This window comes from Oryctolagus cuniculus, chromosome 1 (assembly GCF_964237555.1).
Source record: "Oryctolagus cuniculus chromosome 1, mOryCun1.1, whole genome shotgun sequence".
Lineage (NCBI taxonomy): Eukaryota > Metazoa > Chordata > Mammalia > Lagomorpha > Leporidae > Oryctolagus > Oryctolagus cuniculus.
In genome coordinates this window covers 195,586,064-195,593,916 of record NC_091432.1, presented here as the reverse complement: position 1 = coordinate 195,593,916, position 7,853 = coordinate 195,586,064, and positions in this window count along the sequence as shown.

Here is a 7,853-nt window from a genome sequence, read left to right as displayed (position 1 = left end):
AACTACATGATGAAATATCAGTTTGCATTTATTAGGATAGCTGAAGTAAAAAAAAATAAGATAATGACAATGCCACATGCTAGCAAAGAAGCAGAGAAACTATTTCTATACATAACTTTCAGAATGTAAAATGGTACCACTCTGGGAAGTAGTTGCAGTTTCATAAAATGGAAGCATAAAATTACCATATGACTCAGCAATTAGACTCCTGAGCATTTATTCCAGATAAATAAAAACCTATGGCCACACAAATACATATATATATATATATATAAATGCTCATAACATCTTTATTTGCAATAGACCCAAGCTAGAAACAGTTCATTTGTATCTTTAATAAGAGAGTGCTTGAACAAATCATACCATGGAATACATACTATTAAACAACAAAAGGGAATGAGCCACTGATACACACAACTTGGATGCATATCAAGGGAATTATCTCGAGTAAAAATCTACTTTCAAAATTTCACATATAGTCTGATCTCATTTATATAATATCTCACAATAACAAAGCATTATGGAAATGGAGAATAGATTAATGGTCACCAGTGGTCAAGGGCAGCAGTGGAAAAGGAAGCATGTGATTGTAAACCAGGAGTGTGAGGGAGATCTTTGTGGTGATAGAATGGTTCTGTTGTTGTTTAGGGTGATAGTAATGGGAAATTAACACATGTATATGGACAATGCCAGCTACTAGCATTGCTATGGTACTCTTCTTATAACCATTGGTAACCATTGAGGTAAAGGTTACAAAATCCCTCTGTAGCAGCTTTGTGACTTCATGTGAAATTATTTTGAATAAAATTATTTCAAACTAAACAGATATAGTGAAAAGGGAGCCCACCCATAAATGGCATGTGTTGCATCATGGTCACATATACTATTGGAGGTTGGGCAGAGGGGTTTTCTGATGCTTTCTCTACCACATATTAGCTGTCAGCTTGAGAAAATTGCCTTATTTTCCTGAGCTTTGGTGTCTTCATATAAGAGCAATGGTACTATTACTTCAAAGGATTGGGCAGAAAATCAAACAGAATTAAATAATACTGTGTGAAATTGTCTGTCAACGGCAGGACCTCAATACATGTCAGTATCTTGAGATGTCGGTTTCCAATTCTACGTTGTTAATTTTTCTAGGAAGATCCAAAGAAATAGTTTTTCTTCAGCTTCAGAGAAAAGTATAATAGATACATTTTGTCTTAGAAGCCTATAAGTTATTTTAATTTAAATAGAGTTAAATTTTTAAATCTAACAGCTTTTGGAATCTTAAGTGAAACATGATAAATAACTAATATTAGTAATCCTTAGAATGTAATGAGATAGTTTCCTGAATGTTATTTAATGTTAGGGAAAAAAATCACACAGAGTTTATTTCTGCTCAAACCCAGTTTTAACAGGGTTATCAAGAAATAATACCCATTTGGGTTTGTAAGGTTGTACTTTTTCCTATTAAGCTCCTATTTTGAAGCATATATCAGTCCCTTATATCTCTCGAGGAAAAAAATCTCAAGGTTGATTTCCTGTGTGTTCCATATTTCACTTCAGTTCTTTCCTTGAAAAGTTTTCATAAGATTTATATATCTAAAAAGTATTTATGAAGACTATTTTGGATTTCATGAAAGAGCACAATCCTAGAAAAAGAGCAATAAAACAAAAAATATATAGATGAAAGAGGGTTACAAAGCAATATTTCTATTGATGCTTTCAAATAAAATATTCATGTAAGTTATGAATAAAACTTTATACCTTTTTTAGAAGCCTTAGTTTTACCTTTCGATGTGTGGATAGGAATGATATGCAGAAAAGTAGTTCAGATTTCAGAAGAAAAATAAATTGCCTAAAGAAGGAAAATGACATTCAAACATAATAAATGAGCAAGTGAAATTTCTACAAATTGCATTTGTTGCAATGGAAGGCCTTTTCCTCTTACTTTATAACCAAATCAATGTTCTATGGGTCCCAAGGTTGGTGGTAGAATTCGGAGAGCTCTGAGGTAAAATTTGGGAGAATTCACTTGAACAGAGAAAAGGGGAGATATTCCCATCTCCCCCAATACAGAAATGCTGGTGGAAGTACACAGCAACAGGAAACAGTAAAATGCAGTGAACTTCAATGATAAGGAAGCCCAAACTCAAGTTTCCAGATACTAAGAGGAGCACAGCTGGAAGCGTGAGCTAAAACGAAAGCCTGATGCACCAAGGACTAGGGGAGGTCAACATGGAGCTGCCCTACAGGGATCTCTCTCAGGAGGGAGAAAAGTTCCCAGTGAAGTGGACCTTTCTGTCAAAAAATATCCTGTTCTCCCCAAGAAAGCTGATACAGGTTACAAGTAGATGGATAAAAATTCAAAATCTTGCAATAATGAGGAAGCTAGAAAAGACTTTAAAATTATTTTGTTTAAAGAATTATCAGAGGCTGGTGCTGTAGCTCAGTGGGTTACTCTGGCATCCCATGTGGGTGCCAATTCAAGTCTGGGCTGCTCCACTTCCAATCCAGCTCCCTGTTAGTGCTCCTGAGAAAGCAGCAGAAGATGGTCCAAATCCCTGGGTCCTTGCACCCATGTGGGAGACCCAGAAGGAGCTCCTGACTTCTGGCTTTGGCATGGGCTAGTCTCAGTCATTGTTGCCATTGGGGAGTGAGCCAGAGGATGGGGGATCTCTCTCTCTTTCTGTCTCTCCTTCTTTCTTTGTAAACTCTCATTTAAATAAAAAATGAGTTTTAAAAAAAGAATAATCAAAGATGGAAAAAGAATAGAAACTGTATGGTATGAACAGGATATTATGAAAAAAGGGAAAGTTTATATGAAAAGAACCAACCAGGAATTATAGAAATAAACAAACATGATGTTAGATTTAAAAGTAGCAGCAATAATAACAATATATTTGATAATTTCAAAGCAACATGGAACTGAAATGTGGATATTTCTGTGAGGAATAAGGTGGGGAGGAGTTTGGAATAAATCCCAATATATCCTAATCATAATAAATAGAAGTGAACAATTAGAAATTAAGTTCAATAAATATCATTGAGGTGAAAGGACAGATTGTAGGTATTTAACAATGGAATATTAAAATATTGGAATATTAAAATGATTGGTATCATTATGTTTCAATAGATAAAATTCAAAAGCATTATATTGAAAATGAAAGAAAGGTATAATACAATGCATATTATATGACATATCAGTTTGATAAACCCACAATAGAATGCAATATCACCTTGGAGATATAAAAGTAGTTAAAATATGAAAAACGTGGAGAGAATACTCTCCAACATCATGCTAGCAGTTACATGTGGGGAGGGCTAGAGAAAAATCAAGCTTGGGCCATTTTCAGTGGGAACTCCAGCTGTATCTGCAATGTTTTGTTTATTTATTTAAAATGTTGAAGAAAATATTACTGATTTAGGACCTAGGAGATACAAACAGGTGTTTACTATTGTACTTTCTGCACTTTCTGGCGATTTAAAAATTTTTCACAACTAAAAATCTAGAGAAAAACATAAAAATTCAACAACCTGCAGATGAATATGGAGTTTATCAAATCTATTCTTCTCTGTTTCTCTGAACATGTAAGTGACCTCCTTTTCAGTAGGGGCCACATTCTTGAGGAAAAGTGGTGTTGTCATACATAGAAATAAATATTCCCCAAGTTAATTAATGCAACAGTAGTAAGTAGAAGGAAAAGTTTATCCTTTCAATACATTTCTCTGTTTAAACTTCTCTATCACCGACTTTCCCTCTGTTTGTAGTCTTATTACCAAATCTTTTCTAACACAGATATGCAGATGAAAGAGTAATAGAAATGGTAAATCTGAGAGGTAGGATCCTCCCCTCAAGTTCAGCTTTATAGTTCTCATAGTAAAGAAGTCATCTTTCATTTGACTTTTGTTTTATGACTCAGGGTGATATTTAACAATGGGTAAAATCTCATGGTCAACTGTACAACCTTTAAGGATTCTGACCATAATGGAATGCATCCATTTGAAGGATCTATTGTTATTCAGTATTAATGGAAGAAAAACTTCAAGATTCAGTGACCAAAGGAGAACAGTGTAGTACAAGGGAAGGGAAGTATGTTTCCATTCAGAGAGAAAATAGAGAATTTGTAATTAAATCATTTTACTCAATTAATAATTTAAGAGACAAGTTTAACACATCCTTTGCCTTTGATGTCAACTAGAGTTTAACATAGTAATTGCCCCAATCTGATGTGAAATAATGCAAATTTAATTCTGCAATGCTCTTTCCTATTTACTTTAAGTGATGAGTCTTTCATGGTTCTTCAGCATGAGATTTTTCTCTTTAAAATATTTATAATTGTGCCAAATATGTGCAGATTCCTTCAAAAGAAGCCCTCATTTTTCAAAGCAATTAAAAGTTAGGATAGGCCCCATTAAAATTCAGGAATAAAACTTGTCATCAAATGGAAGTAATCTGTGTGCTGAATACCAAAGGGATTGGCAGTTCTAGGCCAATGACTCTGAGCCCTAGCTAAAGCAGAGTAACAAGGCTTTAGTGACTGAAACAGGAGTTAAGCTGGAATTCTAAAAAACCATAGCGAACTTCATTTGCATATATGAGAAATGGAATGAATTTTTTAAAAATAGCTTTTGAAATCCACATTGATCCAATGTATGTGAGAAAAGGAAGAGTGCTTGGGCCTTAGAACTGAGAATAATAGAGTATACATGACAAAAAAATGATAATCTGGGCATATGTGCCCTGGGATAATATTTCCATTTTGTGCAGGGATGGGTGTAGAGTAGTGAAGGTATTCTAAGCATAATAAAATGGTGCAGATTGACACTTTCTCTGGAGTTAGGACTGGAGGAACCAAAAAAGTACTGAAGCCCCTTTAACACTCTTGTTGAATGCCTAGGAAAGTGATTTATAGGACTGCTCTGTAAAGGCAGAATCTAATGACTCACTGGCTATCAGGAAATCTACACATAAATCTCTTTCTTTCTCTTTCACTTCTCCACAACAACTATCATTTGTTGCAACAAGGTGAAGGAGGGTACCAAGGCCTTCTGGACATCACCAGCTAGAGCTGGAGTTTAAGGAAGAACCAGACACAGCTACAGCTGAGCTCCTTCTCTCTTTCCTCAGAAAGCGTCACCTTACTCAGGTGTGGAACAGGTGATTGTTACTAACACAAAGAATCTCATCCTTAAGCCAGGGTGAAGACTTAGGAAAAGACTAACATCGTTCCTCACTTCCCAGTTGTTCACAGAGGTGCCAAAATGTGTAAGGCAATTTTCTGGGTGCTGTTGCTGATGCAAGCATGGGACTCTCTACCATTAAGGAAATTAGAATGAACAAACACTAGGGAATAGTGGGGTTTTCAGAAGATCAATTTATAATAAACCTTTTCCTTAATCAAGTTCTGAACCAACTAAGAAAGATGAAGTTGAAAGGAAGATACAGTAAAAATACCAAAAATTTAATTGTCTAACTTCTTTTTTGCCTTCATTTTTGTGATCGACACAGTCCACCAGATCGTGCTTTACTGTAAAACCAACATCTCCCCAGCCCTTGAGGCTGTGTCTGTCATCCTTCACAACTTCTGCTACATATGCTCCATCCTCAGTATCCTAATTCCAGGAACCTTTCGGGCCCAGTCTCAATTTTATCACTTTGCCATTAACAGCAGTCTTTCTTACAGTCCACTCAGGAGGAATACTTTAAGCATTTTACACTGATGATCTTACGGGTTCGCTGTGGTTCCTCAATAGTTTCCTGGATCCTGGTTCCTCTACAGGAGTCAATTCACTCTGTCCCTTGAGATTTATCCCACCTTCCTTTTTAGGTCTTGTTCAGAGTCCGGCACTCTCTCTGATATAGTAACAATTAAGACAATGAAATAGTCCCCTGTTTCAACATTGCTTCTGAAACTCATCTGCATGTCGGTATCACCTGGGAAGCTTTAGAAACTCTAATGCTAGATTCTACACGCCCCCTCCCCCACCAGAGTTTCTAATTTATTTGTTCTGGGGTGCAGTGCCCCAGTGATTATAACATTAGACATTTTTGAAAGTCACTAACCTAATATCTGTATTTTTTCTAATGGTTTCTTTGAGACCAGTTGGGCCCCTTTCCATTTTATGTCCATTTATGCTGAACTTTAAATTCTGATTTCTTCTGTATGTTTAGTTTTTCTGGTAGCATATTAATCATATTCTTAGGCAAGTCTCTTTCTTGCTTCTGCTTAACAAGTATATTTTTATTTATTTAGTTTTCATCTTCATTATTTCCTATTCTAATAGGAAGATGGAAGTACTCCAAAAATCCACATTTTCTTTATCATAAGGATTCCATGCCTTTTTTGCTTGGTAATCAACCAAATCTACCACTTCTCTGGTTAAAGCCTAATTTAGGTCTAAAATTGAAAGCCAGCTTCAGACCAAATGGTGGAGTAATTCATTGGCCTATTGGCCAGTTTTATTAATTTAAGATGAATTTTTCACAATTTTTTCTGATTGTTAAATGGAATACGGAATTTGGGACTAGAGATCAATCCCTTCGTGTCTCCTAGACATGGCACTTAAACAAAATCTGCAATTTCAGGCATGCTCTGTAGATCTCAGTTGCAGCACAGATCTGTCTATGAAATGTCAAATTAAAAGGATAGTGCCCGCCCATTCATGCCTGAGGAATATTCACTCTGCCACAACATTGCACTCAACATGAGGCCAAACCATGCTTTTGGGTTTCAAGGCTGGACTGCAGCAGCCTCCACCAGAGGCCCTCATGGCAGATCTCTGGACATATTGCCATGGCCTGTTGCCTGCAGCTCAGCCTTTATAAAAAAAAAAACCACTTACCTGTAGTCAAAGCTGTCTGAAGCTTTGATGACCGACTGGACAAGTCTCCAATGCCACATGCTAAAGCTTAAAATTTAAAGTTATTCATTGAGAACATACCAGTTAAAAACAAACAAACAACAAATCTTCTAATTTACATGTTACAATAAGGGCTGTAGGGCCATGGCAGATGCCTCAATCTCCATGTATTGTTCTATAACCCAACCTTCACTCTTCATCTATTTCTCATGGCCCTTGAAGGACAGTATCTAACAGTCCCTTTCTCTATTCAATTAGAGACAAAGTGATAGGGAGAATGAGATCAAAGCATCAACTTGTTAGTGATAGGGCTTTTGCAGAATACGACAGTTGTATGACAACCGTGGTCTTTTTAATACTGCATGCCAAAATTAGATAGCTTTACCCAATCACAGACAACGTAGAAAAGTGCAGGCAACTCTTGAAGAGTAGAGAGGCAAGAGTCTGTAAATCTTAGAAAAAGGTATACAATTCGTGTTTTCTAAAGTTAAGCTGATCAACCTCAGATCTGATCACAAATCCATGAATTATCTGTCACTATTCCAAAAGTTCTCCTTTAACAGAATTTCCTCAATATGGCAACCCAAGTTAAGGGAGAGGAGACAGTTTCCTCCAGCAAAGAAGCTAAGCCCTGAACACAAGTGTCCATGACACTAGCAATACGTGAATGACAGCATAAAAACAAACTTGGCAGCTTTAGTTCTGACTCATGATTGCTGCCATGGGAGAGAGAACATTTGCATTAGAGCTTAGAGGGCAGGAGATAAATCACAGAACAAGGGATTTATAGAAGCATCCTTGGCAGAAACATTGCAAAAGAATAAGTCAGAAAAGTTGCAGATGAAATGTCACCTCAGTTCTGTCGTGATTTAAGTTCTACTACTCCTCCCTTAATTACATCATCTCAGCATTTGCCACTTAGTATTTCATAAAACATCTTTTTGTAAAATATTTCCTATGGCTCTTTTAAGGTGGAAATGACACAGACTTGAATCTCAGCACCTTCA